The sequence below is a fragment of the Onychostoma macrolepis genome, chromosome 10 (genome assembly GCF_012432095.1).
Source record: "Onychostoma macrolepis isolate SWU-2019 chromosome 10, ASM1243209v1, whole genome shotgun sequence".
Lineage (NCBI taxonomy): Eukaryota > Metazoa > Chordata > Actinopteri > Cypriniformes > Cyprinidae > Onychostoma > Onychostoma macrolepis.
In genome coordinates this window covers 16,028,032-16,049,606 of record NC_081164.1, presented here as the reverse complement: position 1 = coordinate 16,049,606, position 21,575 = coordinate 16,028,032, and the positions used below count along the sequence as shown (strand labels likewise).

At 35.0% G+C, this 21,575-nt stretch overlaps 1 long non-coding RNA gene across 1 annotated transcript; it reads right to left on the bottom strand.

Annotated features, from left to right (window-relative positions):
* Positions 1-674: 674 nt before the first annotated feature.
* On the bottom strand, positions 675-5,804 carry LOC131547980 (uncharacterized). The gene is made up of 3 exons (XR_009273073.1): positions 5,258-5,804; positions 3,291-3,551; positions 675-2,381 (listed from the first exon to the last, which is right to left on the bottom strand). It is a non-coding gene; the product is annotated as an uncharacterized LOC131547980 (long non-coding RNA).
* Between the last annotated feature and the right edge of the window lie 15,771 nt (positions 5,805-21,575).

Here is a 21,575-nt window from a genome sequence, read left to right as displayed (position 1 = left end):
TTTAAAATCGGTAGGCTACACATTAAATTACTACAAGCACGAATTATTGGAGACCTTGAACAGCGTTTGTTCGTGCCCTCACATCTCTGCTTCACGCGCTCCAATATTTACCGCCTGTCACAGGATTGCGCTCGCGCTCCGTAGCTCTCACGGACACATTCTTTAACCAGCCGCGTTAATGATCTCTCCTTAGTACTTGTGGCCAGTACTGCTAGAGTAAAGTAGTTTTAAATTTATTTAGTTTTTCAGTGGCTCTCGATCAAAACATTGACATTACCTGAGCAGTTGAAGGCTGCACATTTATTGGATAGACGGAGCCAAACAATGCCCCAGCCAACATTCTATCATGGGGCCCACATACGGGCTGTAAATATGGGCCCTACATGGGTTTGTCCATGGGTTCCATGTGGGCCCCATCTGAATTAGCCCATATGAATCTTATATGGGGCCTGACTGGGGCTAAAGTGGGGCCCAAATGGGAAACACATACAAGACCCATATTGGTCCCACTTATGAAGCACATGTGGGATATACTAGGGCCCAGTATGGGTACTGGACTGGCCCCACATAGTGTATATGAGTGTTTTGATAAGGGTTTTTTGAGGCATCTCACCTGGACAGTATAATTATAAATAATTATTTACTATATTGATAAAAGCAACATCAGTATTTCAGTTAGGTAAATATCAGTTTTCTGCATGAACATTCCACTCTTTATTAATTTACAAACTCGCAAAACATTAAAGTGTGCAATTTGAAAAATCATATATTAAAATGTTGTACAGGTTCAATATAATACTTTATTATCATTTTCTGACACATTTGTTATACTTTAACATTAACATTAACATTTTGATAAGCCAACAGGGTCATACCATCTCAACAACTGGTCTTATGTAACTAATCTTACATAACATAAAAATTGACAGTTAACAGTTAAAAGCTTAATTCACCCAAAAATGAAAATTCTTTCATCATGTCACTCCAAACACATAAGAAATTAATTAATTTTCAGAACACAAATGAAGATCTTTTTTTTTTTTTTATCTGAGCGATTTCTGTTGCTCCATTGAAAGTTTACTTCCCCAAAACTCTGATGCTTCAAAACATTCATAAAGAGATTGTAAAATAAATCCATATGAATCGAGGGGTTTAATACAAGTCTTGTGAAGAGACATGATCACATTACATGGTAAACAGATTTATATTCAGCTTTTATTTACATATAAACATTGATCAGTGAATATATAAAGAAGTTCAACGGTACTTGCATGAGAACAAACTTCATTGGTTCTCACGCTTCAAGCAAGCAGGCTTGACTTTCCGTCTATTAAAATGTCATTGTCCGCTGATCAGTGTTTATATGTGCACAAAAGCATAAATTATATCTGTTCATTTAAAGTGACTGTCTCTTCAGAAGACTTAGATTAAACAGCTCAATTCAAATGGATTTTTTGTATGATCTTTTTAAGAACATTTAAAAGTGTCAGTTTTGGGATTTGACTTTTAATGGAGGGCCAGAAACCTCTAAAAATATCTTCATTTGTGTTCCAGAGATGAATGAATGTCTTATGGGTTTGGAACAAGTAAATGAGGGAGAGTAAATGATGACAGAATATGCACATTTGGGTGAACTATCCCTTTAAGAAACATCAGTGCTCTTCTAAATTTGACACTGACACAATGAAGAAACACAAAAACAACAAACTCACCTGAACTTACAGTATAATAATAAAATGTATGTGACCCTGGACCACAAAACCATATAAGGGTAAATTGTTCGAAATTGCGATTTATACATCACCTGAAAGCTGAATAAATAAGTAAATAATCTTTCCATTGATGTATGGTTTGTTAGGATCGGACAATATTTGGCTGAGATACAACTATTTGAAAATCTGGAATCTGAGGGTGCAAAAAAAAAAAAAAATCTAAATATTGAGAAAATTGCCTTTAAAGTTGTCAAAATGAAGTTCTTAGCAATGCATATTACTTATCAAAAATGAAGTTTTGATATATTTACGGTAGGAAATTTAAAATATCTTCATGGAACATGACCTTTACTTAATATACTAATGATTTTTGGCATAAAAGAAAGATCTATCATTTTGACCCATACAATGTATTTTTGGCTATTGCTACAAATATACCCCAGCGACTTAAGACTGGTTTTGTGGTCCAGGGTCACATATTCTGTCTCAAAAACTACACAATTTAGAAACAAACAAGAAAACAACACAAACTGATAACACTCCTGGAGACGGTCTTTCTCGTGCTGTTCTCTAATCTCTTTCCACTCGTCTCTGGTCCCAGTACAGCACTCGGAGCCTTTTCTGCCTCCTGCTTCACATCATTAATCGTAGTATTCTTCCGCAGTCCACCTGTAAAAGCATAAATTTAGATATAAATGTCCAGCTGCATATTTGGGTTACACTTTATTTTACAGTTTCCTTGTTGCAGTGCAATTTTAAATTTAAGTACTGAGTTGGCTAATATTTATTAACATCACATACATCCTATATGGTTGAAGTTTTTATTTTATTTATTTATTTTTACTGGTTTGGGTGTTTTATATATTTATATATTAAGACATTTACAGATGTTTCATGATTAATGATTATGGGAAACCAGTTAAAAATATTCAAGGTTCAAAAAAAGTTAACCTCAATCAACAGCATTTATTATAAAATTTCACAATGTCACATTAATTAATACCACAAATAATTTTTGTTAGGTTTTATGCACCTTGGTAAAACCTCTCGTTATAATCATTGAAGCTGTGCACACTGTAAAATGAATCTCTTGCATGCTGCATTGATGTTTAGGATGAAAATGCAGAATTCAGAGCGCGAAATTCAAAACTCCGGCGCGATGACTAATCTAAACGCTGATTGGCCACTACATTCATAAACTCAACATGAATATGTGTGATTGGTTTTAAGGCTTAGCAACATAAGCAGTAATGCCGCAATCAACATCACTCATTTTTAACTTTAATCGTCGACAGCCATAATAAATTTGGTGGTACACAGCCTGAAAGCCCATATTTCAGAACTTAACTTATGTCAGAAAGCAAATTCTGAATTATGTCATTCAAAATTAGTGCTATATCGGCTGGAAATGTATTTTTCCCTCAGGGGAAAAAATGGCGGCTACAGCCACAAAATACAGCAGGAAAGCCTAAAATAAACAAAATTTGGCTATATGACTTGATAAATGTCAGGCAAAAACAACATTACATGTCAGAGTCAACAAAAATGACCTCAATTTTAAAACTCAGAGACATTTACGTGATTAACTGTTACGCCTCGCCCCTGTGCAGCTGAAGAGACGGGACTTCACTGATGCATCTGCTTCGAGAAACGCGGTGGTGTGTAGCTTAACGATCACTTTACACCGGAAGATTATCATCCCGGCGATATGAGTTCCGCATGGGATACCGAAGCAAGAGCCTAGTGAGACTCGGTGCACACAGCAGCTTCATCGGGTCCTGGTCCACCTGTGTTCGGCCGCCGGCGGGAGACATGATGCTCACGGATCCGTCAGAGATGCTGCTTCACAAAAATGTCAACTGTGCACCGTAAGTCTTGTTTTTTAACATTTGCTAATTACCAAATCAGTGAAAGTAATTATTTAAATAATGCTAATATTATAACCATCAAGTCTAGTTACAGCTTAGTGTCATTGTTTGTACAACTAATTGGTAACTTTTTTTTGGTCATGTGGTGTGTTTATAAGGCTTTGGATGATGAGAGTGTTAAGATCTGAAGCAGTGGAGGCCAGCTGTTATGAACCACCTCTACTGGACTGCAGCTTCTGCTCCTGATGGAGATGCAGATGTGATGGAGGCCAAATGGAAAAGCATGGTCAGCAGTGAATGTGATCTAAACGTAAGCTTCTCCCAGCATATGCGTCAGGCCTCATGGAGTCTCTGAGAGTGTTATACTACAGGTCACCACAGTGCAGGTCACCACAGGCTCCACGAGAACGCAGCACTGTCTGTCTTCCTCTACACCTGCTCCTCTTTCCAGATCCCTCCAGAGGATCAACAAGATCAGGCTGCTGGCGTCTATCTAGCACAGCATTCACCATTTAACACACTTTAACAACGCATTAGTGTGATACCCAGACTGAAAGATTGTTAAATGTGTCAGATGGTATATTTTTATTTTGGTAGTATATGTTTGGTACATCTACATATACATATATATATATATATATATATATATATATATATATATATATATGTGTGTGTGTAATTTTTTTTTTTTAAGTTGAAATGTTGTGTTTTGAGTTGGGTATTATCTGTGCTATGAAATATGTTATAATTTAGTTCTGCATAAATAAAACTGAATTGAATTAACCATAAATGCAGATCTGCTTGATATATATATATGATGTAAACTTCATAAACAAGTTTTTATACAGTAAAACAATTTGTGATTGTGATTATTTTTTATTGTGACCAAAATGGGGACTTTATAAATTCCTCCTTCCTTTATAAAGTCTTCTAAGGGCTGACACAACAGCCATTGCTTGATGTGCCTGCACAGAACGCCATAGGCCCAGCGGACAATTTGCCTGTATGCTGCCAATATTTATTGTGTTATACCAATAGGATCAAAAAGTGTTATTTACTGGTAATCGTGACCTAAATATAGGCAACTTGTAATTGAGATACAAAATTATTCAGATAGTTTAAATATTCAAATCTTTAATTTACTATGTATTTATACAAATATTCAGCTCAGATTAATAATTGATCTCTGCCCTAAACATACATGTGTCTTCTGGCCTGGAGAGGTCCATGCTCCTGTCTGAGGTGCATATATAGGTTATCTGTAGCACATATTATGGGTTCAGACAGCAAGCCTCAAAGCCTGGGTAACGTTACAGTCAGACACTGCACATCAAGTCTGGGGGTCACATTCTCCACTAAGATCCGGTGTGTAACGCATCTAACTCCCTGCAGCACTGACTTTCCTCAGCTGTGACCATGGCCTCGCATTTACCACACAAGCACCTATGAATCAAAAACGTGTTTATCTCTCTCTCTCCTGTGGTGATGAGAAACCGCTATATAACGTAACGTTAGTGTCGTATATTAAGCAGCGTGACGCCTGATCAACGCTTATTAGTTTCTGTTACTGGTAAGTATCAATATTCGTAGATGACCAACACTAGCTTTGCTATTGCCTGATTAATACATATCGTTAGCTAAGGTGTGTGTATATCTGTAAGCTGACTGGCCTCTCACCAAGACACATGCCCTGTTCTCCTCACACATCCACTCAATCTGTCTCCTCTGACCGTTGTTCTGTCTAATCCTGACCTGTCCCTGCTCTCTTGGCCGCACAGCAGGCTCATAATTTTATCTATATCCGTCATACAAGTGTAAATAAACATTTAAAATTTCCTCAGCATCCAAACTGTCGTTGCGATCCATTGCTTTCCTATGGTTGAAATGGTCCGCTCTCCCTTTTGATGCGTCACTTCCGGTTTTGAGATGCGGAAGTAAAATTCTCTCACAAAAACGACTCCAGAAGCCTTAATAGCGTATTTTAAAGTTTATTTTAAAGAAAATCTAGTTCCTAGATTATTTTTCTATACATCGATTCACTGGGGTCTCTAACCTGAAATATGCCCTTTAAAGGTCATTTAAACTGTAAAAACAAAGTTTCCTATGCTTAAACACATATTAACAAAGACATGTTTAGAAAATCTGCATGTACCTGCACATTTTCGCTCCGCATCCACATCCTTGATTTGCTGAAACGATTGAGGTGATTCCCGTCTCCCGCTTCAACGGCGCCGCCGCTCCACTGCGCTTGGAGGAAACTGTATCCTTGCGCCGCGGCGGGAATTCCTCTACTTTGAACATTTTAAATCTTTTACATTTTAAATGTCCGCTTATTTTCAACAAAGATCTATGATATTATGGTATTAAATTATGTGGATAAATTCGAAACGAAACGCTGAATTCATCAGGACTACTTTGTCAAGCGGAAGGTGTTGTCAGAGACGAATGTTGAGCGTGTATGTGAGACCCATTTAAATTCTGGAATTTGTGATCGTCCCTGCTAAAATGTGTAGGCTACAGTAAAAGAAAACAAATACATTTTGATAAATGCATAAGCAGGCTAACATTGTAATATTGATAATTCAAACAAAATGAAACATCACAATAGAAAATAATGCATTTTCATTTAAAAAGTAGTTATATTGATCAGATCCATAACATCTATATTCTTTGTTAAAAAGTGACTATTAACCAAAAAAATTAAAGGTATAAGGATGTATTTTAAGTGTGAAATAATTTTGCCCACATAGATCCCATAAAGGTCCCATATGTTCAAACCTATATGGGACCCACATTGTGAAACACACATGGGACCCAAATAAATTGCCCATTTTCAGCCCATGCCCACATAGATCCCATGAAGGTCCCATATGTTCAAACCTATATGGGACCCAGATTGTGAAACACACATGGGACCCACATAAATTGCCCATTTTCAGCCCATGCCCACATGGAACCCATGCTGCCCAGGTATAACCCATATGGGGCCCACATATCAATGTTGGCTGGGGCGAGTGTCTAAAAGCATATACGCACAGTTCCATTGAATGATAAATGACTTTTAACAATGTTGTTAAACCGAATGTACGAAGTAAACAGTTAAAATAACCACAACATTTACAACACCCTTGAAATAAGAGCGCAAGGTTTATCTGTCAATCATATGCATGAAAGATGCATTCGTTGTTATAGCAAATAGACATCGGCGACATTTTATTTCAGAATCATCATTCGCCGATAGAAAGGAAAAGTCAAATTTGTTCTGCTTACATACCCCATAGTGAAAAATACATATACTAAAATGTATTTGAAATACATTTATTTATTTTCAAGAATACTACGAATAAATGTATATATTTATATAGGCCTACTTAATAAAAATACCCTGCAATTGTACTTTTAGTAGCCTATAATAAACTGGTATAAAGTGTGCTAAATTGGAAGTAGTGCTGAAGTCCAACTAAAGATGAACTGAAGTATATTTGGTTGTGCTAAAGTGGAACTGTTGCAAGTATACTTCAGTAACCTATACTAAAGACCTTTATTATTCAAAGATCATACAACCCTCATCATTAGTGACATTAGAATACATTTTAGGCTTAACATTAAGTAACGCGCATTGAGCACAAGTAGTACTCCAAATAAAGTTTAATTAGAATTTTTATATCAGTAAGTCTCGAGCGATGCGGTAAATATGTTAATAGATTCGTATGAAATAATGTAGGCAATTTAAAATGCATTACTTTTTTATTAGGGTAAATTTCCACATATGCCATATGTCATGCCATAGCATCATTAAACTAACATCTAACAATGGATACATTGTTTTTGTTTTTTTGCCCTCACTCTCTGACTCCATATGGGCTGCTGTGTAATTCGCCCCGACCAAGCATTTAAAGAATTTAGGGGAAGCATTTAAAATAATCCTGTGAATGCACTTGAAGAATGCAGAATTGAACTGTTAATCGAATCCCATCGAATTTAATTGTGAATCGTCTCGAATCGAATCGTTCTGAATTTGCAAGAATCATTCTTGAATCGAATCGAAACCTTATGAATCGTGAACTGAATTGATTCACTGTTTACCCAAGGATTCACAGACCTAGTCAAAAATGGTATATCCAAATTTCCATTCAGTATTTTGATGGAAATGACTACATTAGGGAATCTAGGATGGATACAAAGACCTGTTAAGCTACATTGCTTAAATATTTACCAAGAGTAGCAATATCATTGATTCGAATTGCTTTCTGAGGCATGCAACAGCATTCAAAGTACAAACTCATGTAGTTTCAAGGCAATGGGTGCTGAGAGACAAATAAAAAGCAGATTTAATATTGAATTGAATTGGCTTATTGAATATTAGATCCCTTTCTACAAAAGCACCAACATGAGCTGTGTCCAAAAGGCAAAGGGGGAGGTGTTGCTACAGTTCATAGCAATATTTTCAGTATCTCTCAGAGGTCGGGTTTCAAGTATAATTCGTTTGAAGTAATGGTGCTTCATATAAAGTTATCCAAAGAAACAAGTGTTAATGATAAATCCCCTGTGATGTTTGTACTGGCTGTATACAGGCCACCAGGGCACCATACAGACTTTATTAAAGAATTTGCTGATTTTCTATCTGAGTTAGTGCTGGCTGCAGATAAAGTCCTAATTGTTAGTGATTTTAATATCCATGTTGATAATGAAAAAGATTTGTTGGGATCAGCATTTGTAGACATTCTAAACTCTATTGGTGTTAAACAACACATGTCTGGGCCTATTGTCGAAATCATACAAAATTTCAACTGGCGTTGAAATTTTGCAGCAGAGCGATGATATCTCAGATCATTATCTAGTTTTGTGTATATTCCATATAGCTAAAGCTGTAAAGCCAACTCCTTGTTACAAATATGGTAGAATCATCACCTCGACCACAAAAGACTGCTTTATAAATAATCTTCCTGATTTATCTCAGTTCCTCAGCATATTCAATAGCTCAGAACTACTTGATGATGTAACAGAAACTATGGACTCTCTCTCTTTTCTAGCACTTTAGATACGGTTGCTCCTTTAAGCTTAAGGAAGATTAAGGAAAAGAGTCCAACACCATGGTATAATGAGCACACTTGGGCCCTAAAGAGAGAAGCTCGGAAAATGGAGCGCAGCTGGAGAAAAACAAAATTAGAGGTATTTCGTGTTGCTTGGTGGGAAAATACTCTCTCTTACTGGAAAGTCTGAAAAATTGCTAGATCTGCTTACTTTACATCTCTTTTAGAAGAAAACAAACACAACCCCAAGTATTTATTCAATGGCTAAATTAACAAAAAATATATCATCAGCAGGTGCAGACATTACCCAGCAGCACAGTAGTAATGACTTTATGAACTCTATGAACAGCCACAGTATCACATCAGATAGTACACTATAGATCCCCTGAGGAACGATTCCACTCGTTCTCTTCTATTGGAAATGTAGAACTGTATAAACTTGTTAAATCATCTAAACCAACAATCTGTATGTTAGACCCTGTTCCATCTAAGCTCCTAAAAGAGGTGCTTCCAGAAGTAATAGATCCTCTTCTGAATATTATTAACTCATCATTGTCATTAGGATATGTCCCAAAAACCTTCAAACTGGCTGTTATTAAGCCTCTCATTAAAAAAACACAACTTGACCCCAAATAATTAATTAATTACAGACCGATCTCGAATCTCCCTTTTCTGTCAAAGATATTAGAAAAGGTAGTATCCTCACAATTATGTTCCTTCTTAGAGAAAAATGCTATATGTGAGGATTTCCAGTCAGGTTTTAGACCATATCATAGTACTGAGACTGCTCTTATTAGAGTTACAAACGACCTGCTCTTATCATCTGATCGTGGTTGTATCTCTCTATTAGTACTACTGGATCTTAGTGCTGCGTTTGACACTATGGACCACAACATTCTTTTAAATAGACTAGAAAATTATGTTGGCATTAGAGGAAGTGCACTGGCATGGTTCAGATCGTACTTATCTGACCGCCATCAATTCGTGGTAGTAAATGAAGAGGTATCATACCAATCACAAGTGCATTATGGAGTACCTCAAGGCTCAGTACTAGGCCCCTGACTTTTCACACTTTACATGTTACCCTTGGGAGATATCATTAGGAAACATGGTGTTAGCTTTCACTGTTATGCTGATGATACTCAGCTCTATATTTCTTCGCGACCCGATGAAACATACCAATTTGCAAAATTAACGGAATGTATAGTTGATATCAAAAACTGGATGACTAGCAATTTCTTACTGCTAAATTCTGAAAAAACAGAGGCGTTAATTATTGGACCAAAAACTTTTGCATGTAATAACCTAGATCACTGTCTAATACTTGATGGCTGCTCTGTAAATTCTCCGTCATCAGTTAGGAACCTAGGCATACTTTTTGATACCAAATCTTTCCTTCTAAAAACATGTTTCTAGCATTTGTAAAACTGCATTTTTTCATCTTAAAAAATTATCTAAATTACGACCTATGCTCTCAATGTCAAATGCAGAAACATTAATTCATGCGTTCATGACCCCGAGGCTAAATTATTGTAATGCTTTATTGGGTGGTTGCTCTGCGAGTTTAATAAACAAACTCCAGCTGGTTCAAAATGCAGCAGCTAGAGTTCTTACTAGAACCAGGAAGTATGACCACATTAGCCCGGTTCTGTCAACACTGCGCTGACTCCCTATTAAACATTTTTTACATTTTAAGATCTTGCTAATTACCTATAAGGCCCTGAATGGTTTGGCACCTCAGTATTTGAGTGAGCTCTTATCACATTATAGTCCTTCACGTCCACTGCAATCTCAAAACTCTGGCCATTTGATAATGCCTAGAATATCAAAATCAACTGCGGGCGGGAGATCGTTTTCCTATTTAGCGCCCACACTCTGGAACAATCTACCTAACACTGTTCAAGAAGCAGACACACTCTGTCAGTTTAGATTAAAGACCCATCTCTTTAACCTGGCTTACACATAATACACTATCGCATTTCTATAATTCAAATCTGTTAAAGGATTGTTAGGCTGCATTAATTAGGTCAACTGGAACCAGGAACACTTCCCAAAACACCCGATGTACTTGTTATATTGTTAGAAGGATGGCATCTACGCTAATATGAAGTTCCTAAACATAAGTTAGGGAGGAGCGAGCCCATCTAATCTTTCAATCAACAGCCAGAGTATATAAGCAGCTGCTTACCTCTCTCCGGTCTCAGCTGCTCTAGCATCCCTCCACCTCCCCAATCTCCACCTTCTTCTTAGGTACCTCATGTCCCGGGGGGTTTTATCAGAGCTCGAGTTGAAGCTGCTTCATCGAGCCACTCTCAGTGGACAGCAAGCCAAATAAGTTTACTCTATTTCCTAATGATTATATGGACAAACGAACTCGTTAAATTTGTCTGTTTCTTTCTTATTCCGAGGTCAGCCCCAGAGACTGATCCCCAGTGAAGACGGCCATCGCTCTTAGACGGCCATCGGGACAAGACCACAGGAACCAGATGAGTCCTTTGCACAATCTGACTCTGCTGCAGCCTGGATTTAAACTGCTGATTTTGTCTGGCCAGAGGAGAATGACACTAGATTTATATCAAGCTGATGTAAAGCTGCTTTGACACAATTTGCATTGTTAAAAGCGCTATACAAATAATAGTGACTTGACTTGACTTGAGAGCACAATCATTTAACTCCAGTTAGAGCTCTGCAGGGCTGTGCAGTGATCATGAGTCTCAGTGCATGACAGTAAAAGCGTGATCAAAATAGGAAGTAGGGGAGCCAGTTTGACTTGTTCCAGACATTGCTTACCCATATGGCTTGCCGTACAGCTGATCAATAAAACATGCACACAAACAGAAGCAGCTAACAAAGGAAAAGGTGGCAGAAGTCAGTGCCAAGATGCTGGCAGTCATCAGCTGTACTCTACTAGTTAACGTATCCCCTAAACTTGGGTGGCAAGGTTTGGCAAAGCAGAATGAGGAAGTGTAATGTCTGGTAAGTCAGAAAGATGCATTTCAGCTACTTTTACATGATTCATGTTATGTCTTGGGTGACAAAATAAATCTGCAAAGCCGACTTGACATGCAATTGCAAAACTGAACCTTTTTTGCAGAGATTAAAGTTCTTCCAAAAAGAAATCTGTCATGTAGTCACCCTTATGCCATGAACTATTCCTTTAATGTGCAAATGGGTACAGTAAAGGAATATTCTGGGTTTAATAAAAGTCAAGGTCAATCACATAAAAAAATAAAAAATAAAACATTTTTAAACAAATCCTGGTTACAGTGGAACACTTACAATGGAAGTGAATGGGGCTGATATGTAAACATTATATTACACACTGTTTAACAGTATAGTTAAAGTATAACAGTATAGTCAAGATGTGAACAATATGCATGTTAACATGATTTAAGTGTGAAAAACAAACTAAACTTCTATGTGCAAAATCATATCTAGTTTTACACAATGCAACGCCATAAACTTCAAAATTGACAATAATGTTTAAAAAATTATGTTTCAACAGCTTCACAGCTCAAATAAAGAAGTTTTAAAAGAACACTTGTAAGTGTTTTTAGAAAATGATGGGTTTGACATTTCTGTTTCTAAATCCTCTAAAAATTGGGCCCATTTACCTCATTGTTACCTTGATTTTAGGGACAAGGTGAAATTATTTTTGGTAGTAATCGAAATAATGCTACAAATGCTATCGGTTGTGCGTGACTTATATTGAACCATTTAAAGGAATAGTTCATCCAAAAATGACAATTTTCTGAACATTTACTCATCCTAGATATATATGTAGAAACTTTCTTTATCGGAACAGATTTTTACAAATTTGGCATTACATCACTTGCCCACCAATGGATCCTCTGCAGTGAATGGGTGCCAGAATGAGAGTCCAAACAGCTGCTAAGAACATTACAATAATCCATCACTGGAGGGATATTATAATAGATTATGGACTCGTATTTTGGCCAAAGACAACAGTTTAAAGTTGAAATGCCTTAATGATGGTATTTCTTCTTACAAACAGATTTTCACTTTACAAAACGTTAATTGATGGACTGGAGTCGTGTGGATTACTTGATGTTTTTATCAGCTGTTTGGACTCTCATTCTGATGGCACCCATTCACTGCAGAGAATCCATTGGTGAACAGAGATGTAATAAGAGCTGAGTAGTACCTGATTACATGTAATCTGGATTATGAAATAAGATTCCAAAAATTAAGTACACTCTAAAAAGGTGCTATACACCTTTGTCAAATGGTGCTATGTAGAACCATAAGTGGTGCCATATTGCATTGTATTTCTTCTACAAAAATGGTGCTAAACAGCACCAACAATGGTTCTTTGGCTCGTAAAGAACCTTTAAAGGGGCTTAACAGGTTCTTTGTACGGCAGTGGAGCTATATAGCACCTTAATCACCCCAAAGAACCGCTGAAGAACCACTGAAGAACCATACAGGAGCTTTCCTCAAATAGTAGAGCATGGCGCTAGCAACGCCAAGATCATGGGTTCGATTCCCAGGGTAAGCAAGAGCTGATAAAATGTAAAAACTGTAACTTGAATGCAATGTAAGTCGCTTTGGATAAAAGTGTCTGCTAAATGCATAAATGTAAATGTAACAGGTTCTGTATATGTGAAGAACCGCTGAAGAACCACTGAACTATACAGCACCAAAAGTGGTTCCCCTATGATTACGAGCCAAAGAACCACTTTTAGTGCAATATAGCACCATTTTTTTTTTAGAGTGTACTTGTAATTAGATTACATTTTAAAATACTCTTAATCAGACTAGTTACTTTCTTATCGATTACATAATTACATATTACTCAGACAGTAGCAATAAATTATTCATAATTAATTGATTCTCCTCTTTTTCATCTTTTGAATGTTCCTTTCTAAAATAGCCTTATATACACTCAGAAAGTCTTCCAGTTTTGTGGACAATCACACAAAGAGCAGTCACTAGTCAGATGGCACAGAATTTGACCACTGGATTTACAAAATCATTTCAGGTTTAAGAAGTGTTTCAACATTGCATCAACTATTGATGAACATATTCATTTTTATTTGAATTATCACTCAATACGTTGTTTAACCATGTATTACTGTGTTTTTGTAAGGCTTTTGCCTTTCAAACACATAAAAATGCACAAATTCACTCTATTTCTCATTCACAAAAATTTTCGTCATCTGAACCTCTTTTGCCTAATATATTTACTTGAAGTACCCCTGCAATTTTAAAATAAATATTTCAATAATTAAGTATCACAGTTCGCAGTTCTCTGATGTTGGTTGGTCATTTTATATTTATATGATTTAATTAATTATTTTCATTAAACTCACAAACACCCTGAAGTTCCCAGTTTGAGAAACCTGGACGTAATGTAGCCTAATGTTTAATGCACTTCGTATCGTTAAATACAACGAATGGAACATATTTTCTTATTCTTAGTTATTTTTATATCAATGTTTAAATCAATGCAGTAAACGAGTTAGGTCAATTAGTAATCAAAAAGTAGTCTGATTAAATTACCTAAAATGTGTAATGTAATGGATGGATTATGTTACTAACTACAATTTCAATCATGTAATTTGGAATCAGTTTACATACAATTTATACCCAGCACTGTATGTAATGCTAAATTTGTCCAAATCTGTTCCAATAAAGAAAGTTTTGAAATTTTGGGTGAATTATTTCTTTAAGAGCAATACAAACATGTATCACTGAGCCTCCTCTTGTCCATTTGACCTGCAGCTTCACAGCCATATGCCTACTCATAAAATCATTCATCAAAGCAGAAAAACGACTGCAGGGGTGGTCAGAAGGAGGATCGATTGATGTGGTCTGTTACTTTCCAGAGAAATCATTTTCTTTTAAATGTCAGACTGATGTCAAACCATCATTTCTGTTGGCCAGATTTAGCTTCATTGGGCTGGAATGCATGTTTAATTCAGGTCTATATTCGCATATGTATGCAAATACATTTGTTACAACCTAATGAGCATTTTGAAATGAAAAATCGAATTATGGATGTCTACCCAAGCTTGCATATAAATTTGTATGGAGATTTCTTCCTGTAACAGCCCACATGTTCGTATGATCAATTACCTGCTTGACATGTTTGACTAGTCTCGTCTAATTAGCCATTTTTCCTCTTTCTAATTAGAGTTATCAATCTAAACTGAAATGAAAATAGACTGAGAGAAACTACTATAATGCTCAGCCTCATAAGATGAATTATGAAAAGCTTTTCTACAGGCACTAAATCACAATCAAAAGGCATATGAGCACATTGTCAATTATGAGGCGAAGTGCATCCTGTTTTGAAGAAAAAAAGAAAAATCTCCCTGTGGGAGATTATTTTAAAACTCATATGATCTTTGGCTGTGTGCAACTTTCTTTGTTAAGGAGTTACTAAGTGAAAGTAGCAATACCACAAATTAAATTTTTCAGCAGCATTACAGTAGTTCAGCTGTTGTCATAACAGAGTAGCTTTACATGTAGGAATATAACAAGCTAAATGTGTTTGCCTAAAATGAACACTTTCATATGACACAGTGGGGAGTTTGGTTTGTTTTAAGGGACCAGATGTCATTTAAAAAAATAAAAAATAAAGAAAATAAATAATGAAATAATAATAATAAATGGTTCCCACAAAAATATTAAGCAGCACAATCGTTTTCAACATTGATAATAAGAAATGTTTCTTGTGCGGAAAATTAGCATATTTAGAATGATTTCTGAAGGACCATGTGACACTGAAGACTAGAGTAATGATGCTGAAAACTCAGCTTAGTTTGCATCACAGGAATTACTTTGTAAAAAATATGAAAATTGAACAAATGGTAATAATATTACATATGGATATATATACTTATATGCATTTGTATATATTGGGATGCTTTGATATATGGTTCCGGTCTCTTTTGAGATATAAACAAGAAGGGGAGCAGCCAGCTGTTTTCTTCATAAAAACAAGACAATGCACTCACTTCTCATCATTTTTTGAACACCTGAGAAAGCCTGCTGGCTTGTCCGACTGAAGGTTTGTGGTGCTCTGTGGCACTAAGAGGGTGATACTGCCTGTCTCGATCAAGTTCGGGGAAATTTGTCTTGAATTAAACTATGCTGCTTGACAGCTGTGTTTGTGGATATAATGAACTATGTTTAAATCATGAAGTTTAGAGCACATGTTCCACCTGAAGTGCATATGAATCTGTCTATCTATCCATCTGTCTGTCTGCATTTTCAGCCATACACACAACACCCCTTAACAACCGCTCTGGCAACAACATGCATTAGAAAATCTATCTTTAAAGGAATAGTTCACCCGAAAATAAAAATTTGCTGAACATTTACTCCCTCCTCAGGCCATCCAAGATGTAGATGAGTTTGGAGAAATGTAGCATTACATCACTTGCTCACGAATGGATCCTCTGCAGTGAATGGGTGCCAGGCGATAAAACAGCTGATAAAAACATCACAATAATCCACAAGTAATCCACATGACTCCAGTCCAACAATTAATGTTTTTTGAAAACCTGTGTGTGTAAAAATTAAACCCAGTATTAAGGAGTTTTAACTTCAAACCGTCACTTAATAATTTGTTCATTTATCAAAAACACTTTAAAATTAAATTTGAAAGTTGACCTTAAATCAAAATGAACCCTGTTTCCCCCCCCCCTCCTTGTAAATTGCTCTCACTGAAAAAACTAACATGTAAAATTTACTTAATACAATTCTCGTAACAATTTGCACTAACACTTTTAAGTAAAATTTACTGCTTTAATTTTACATAAAACACACTTTCCAGAATCAAGTAAAATCTATGTATTAATTGACTTAACATTTGTTAAAATATTAAGTAAATATTACTAAATTCTATTTAAGGTAGGATTTGTATTTATTCTAAGCATTTAGATAAAGTCTATATATTTTTTTAAAATACTAACACACAGCTGTCCTTAAAATATTAAGTAAATTTTATTTACTGTTATAAGGTAGGTTTTATTTAATATTTCCATTAATTTATTAAATATATGTAATTAAATATTACTAAAAATATAATTGTCTGCATTTTAATAAACCACACAGCGTAGATACAATCAACATTTATTTTGTTCCAACATTAAACAATGACTCAGTCACACAAATGTATTGTTTTTAAAGTTACATAAAGCAAAACCTACGTTTTTTAAACGACAATGTCTTTGATTGCGGGTTCAGATGCTGTACAAGTAATCTCATCAACAATTTCATCAATGCATTTACTAGGCACATTAAAAATGCAACCTAATTTAAGCAATAAGGAACCAAGTTGATCAACGATGACTGATGAATCGATGAATCTTCACCCTCTTTTACAAGAGTTTCTTCAGAAGCAACAATTTCACTTTCTTCTACAAAACTATCTTCAGTTGGCTGATCTGAATACGTCTGGAATACAGTATCCTTAAAATCTTCAAGGCAGTGAGGAGTGTGCTTCCTGCTTCTATGTGAAGCAAAAGTTGAATATATATTGGTACTGTAGTCACAGTCTTTAAAAACACAATGAACAGTTCCGTGCTTTTTCAGATGAACTCCAATGTCTTCCAAAAATTGCCTCTCTGTATGACAATTAAATGAATTGCACACAAGGCATGAAAAGGACACAGTTTGACTTAACTGTTGTGGTTGTGCATGGTCTCTAGACAAATGTGCTCTAAGAGCCCCCCAACCTTTAAACGAACAAGGACAATTTAAGTGCAAGCAAGGCACCGACCAGCCCTGACCGGTATGTGGATGTTTCAATCTGTAATGCTTTTACAGCTCTAAATGTTTTGATGTCTCAAATTTGCAATATTTGATGACACACCAGGGTTGAAAACCATGCGTCTGACTCTGGGAGATTTCCTAAATGCAGTCAACCTGTAAATGAACAAACACAATTAGTTATATTAAAACAACAGAATTAATAAAAATACATTTAAGGTAGAAAATTACATGAGAACTAATTAATAAACAGAAGCTGAAATACAAGCAGGAGTTGTATTCTGATGTGATGCTCGTTAACAATCATAATGTCCAGGTATCAATGAAATAAGTTCATTTAAACAAGCAAGTCAATATCAGAGCTTTTCAGACACTTTCTGGACTGAACAAATTTATCAATTTATTTCAGTAGTTTATGATAAAGTACAAAAAAAAGTTAAATCTCCAGTTATGTAGATTCTAAATCTTAGATGGCTTATTATGATTAAAATGATGCTGCTAAATGTCGAAGTATTTGTACACTATTACTATTTGTAATGATATCACCAATATTTTTTTAACATTGTTTAACCAAATCTTTTGTCTTTTTTTATTCTCAGTTTTGTAATATATCTGAGAAAAAAACGCTTGTGTAATCCACAAAGATTAACGTAAACTGTAGAAGGTATAAACGTTATTGTGCTTTTCATCCAGAAATAAAACGCAGCTCCTTGTAACATTATGCGTTTAGGGCAATTTTGGTTAGTCCAATAATCTCAAGGCAAATCGTTCTATAGACACGAAATGTATAGTTTATTGATTTGTTTTCACACAATTTTTTTCCGTGTCACTCAGCACGATTAGTAATGTTTTGAAAGTCGTGGTAAGTGTAACCTGGTCGCATTTAAATGAGGGAGGTGGCAAATTATGTCTGAACTTTTCCTAATGCAAATTTTCAAATCAGCGTGTTTTAACATAATTCACTGACTAACACAAATTTCTTTGGTTTTAAACTGACTTCTGTGTGAGACTATTGATTCATGGACTGCAGTGGAAAATGCAGGCCTAGGTTAATGTAACCTCGAGTTAACATTACTAGAGTTACACAACAAAGTCAATCGGACTTTTAAAATTCTCATGGACCTATACATTGTCATAAATTACTACAAAAAAAAGGCAATAATTTACCGTACACAATAACTTCCACATGTGATAATCCCAACCGCACGTGTGGCAATCGCATCCGTCTGTCTTGGATCCAAAACGCGGGCATGTGATTCAGTCACGTGGATGCGAACGTGCTAAGATTTTTGATTAAAATTTACTCAGTATTTTTAGGTTTATGTGCAATGACTTTAAAACAGTTAAATAATATCAGAAAATGTATAATACAATTTACTATTCCCACACAGTTCATTTTATACATGAATTAATTGTGTATTTATTTAAAGTTTTACTTAGAAATTCTAGTTCTCAGTGAATTGTAATAATACAATGTAAACATTATGACAATAAATCTAGTATATTTTACTATACCTCAAAGTTTGTTTTTTCAGTGCTTACTGTAGATGATTTATCATTACATGTTGTTCTACAGGGGAAAAAATAGTTTGCCTTTGTAATCTTTTATTAGAATCTTATAAAATTGGAAATTACTTTCCAATCATTTCTAATGACATCAACAATTAGATATATTTTGCACACTGTAGAGGGCGTCACAGTTTCCAGTGGTTTCTATGCAAAATTAGAAATCACACTATGTATTTCTATAAAGTCAGGTATGCATCTTTTACTCGTAGATTTATCTTTGAGAATTCGATGTTTTGTATTGATATGATTTGATATCTCTGAATTGGCTATGTAATTGACATAATACATATTTACCTGACTGATAATAAATTGTTACATTTGATCCTATTCTGTTTTACTCTGTAATTATTGACTCTAGTAGAATACGTTGTAGGCTATCCTTGTTAGAGACATGAGCACCTGAATGAACGAGTAAATATAAAGTAAAGAGTCACCAGAATAATCAAATATCAGAAGAATACTAATTAGAAATAGACAAACAACCAATTTGCATTTCAACCTAAATTCGAGGTTATAATAAAATGGAGTCAGATTAGATATTATAATGGAGTCGGATTTGAAGTTAACCTAGATTGAATAACTTTGCGCGCTGAAAAGGCCGAACACGCAGGAAACCTTCACCCACAATTGAATACCGTCCTTGGACCAAATTCGTGGACCTTACAGTTCCATGGAGGAACTAAGTGATATTAAGGCTGAAGGTTCAAGGCAGTTTTGCTTAAAACCTGTTGACAACCTGCTTGACATCCAGTTTGGAAAATAAGTATAATAACCACTTTTGAAGAGTGTACTAGAACTGAACCTGAACCTGAAATAAAAGTACATTCAAAAAGCTGGATAGTTTATGAACATAGATGAAGCTTTGAAGGCCAAATCCTCTAGGTTAAATGGACAGTGTAGGCATGCATTAGACAAAGTATCCCAAGGTCTGATAATTCTATTGATACTAAACTCAAGCAATTTTTTATATATATATATATAGTTTTTTTTTTTTTTTTTTTTGAAGGACATAAAATCATTAAGGGTGATAAAAAATGCTTTTAGGCTGAATATTTACTGTTTATTTAGATTATTTAAAAGTATTTAACTCATAAATGACTCTTACAAAAAATCTTACAATGAATAAGCTAGATATTACATTAATTTGACACTCTTTAAATGTTTTTGTGTAATTAATAGCTTTGCACATTCCATTACTTTTTTGTGTAGGTTTTGTGAATTTGTAGTGCATACTATGTACTTTTAATATATAAAATGAATATTTTTATGATGCTAAAATATGTTTAGTGTAATAAGCAACACATTTCTTCTAATGACAATGACAAGCTCCTCTACAGTAATCTTCAAACACTAATAAACATATTCCTTTGGTGTGTTATCTCACCTAATGATTTCATGCTGTTACACAATGAGAAGATGTAATGATTAGTTTCACACGTTTTAAGAATCCTGGAAGAGTCGTTATGTTCCCTGTTTCCCGTGGGGTGTAGGTTGGAAGAAGAACACCTAAGGGAGTGGGTCATCGCTAGTATATAATTGGTAAAAATGTCAAGGAGAGAACTGTTCTTTTTCACTGCCAATTATTTGGTCACAACCAGGGTAGACTTGTTTTTTGTGAAAAATTAATTGACCTATTTATTAAGTGCATGGCTTAATCTGGTAACAATCTGAAGTGTGATTTCCCACACAAGATGATTTTTAAAATTATTTTTCACTGACTTATGTTTCACATCTGAGTTTGTATTATGAAATATTTGCAGAATATTTCCTGGCATTTTAAGTCACTTACTGTCAAATTAGCCCTGAGACTTTAGCTCAAATTGTTTAAATTTTGTACATGTCATGCACCTGCAGTTATCATTTTCTGATACTTGGCAGTATCTGTCAACATCCTCCACATGGAGGATTCACTCTCCTCAAGTTAAAGAGGCCACACCATTCAGCTCACATGGATCTATGCAATGTGTATTCGTATTGAGCCCGAAAAAGAGAAATCCTTTAAAAACTCAGAGTTCACTTGGAGCCAAAAAAATGCAATCTTAGTGTTTATGTTGGTTTTCTACATAAAAAAAAAAAAAAAAAAGTATTTTCAATAAAACATTTTAATGTTTTAAATGTTCTATTAAACATGCAATAAATGTTTTTATTAAACATTTAAAAGGGTTTTAAGAAATAATCTAAAAATGACAAAAGTATAATTATGTAGCCTACACTGTAAAAAAAAAAAAAAAGTTGAGCCAACTTAACATTTTAAGGCAACCAGCTTCAGCAGATTTTTGAGTTTGCTCAACTTATTTTTGTGGGAGATTCTCAAATTTTTGTCGTATAAACTTAAAACGACAAGTTGAGAAAACTTAAAAATCTGCTGAAGCTGGTTGCCTTAAAAATTTAAGTTGGCAACTTTTGTGTATTGTAATTAAAGTAAAAAATCAAGTAAAATCTTTCACATTAACACAGTGTATTTTTATTTTGCTTTTTGTTTTTTATAATCAACATTTTTAAAATACTTTCAAACATATTAGTTAAACATTAAATACACCGATTTGGCAGATTTTTACATTAAAACAACATTAAAAGAAAAAAAAAATCTATTAAATATATCAAAACTCCAAACTGCTAATTCAAGTTCCTCTTCAGGAACTCGAGCTGCG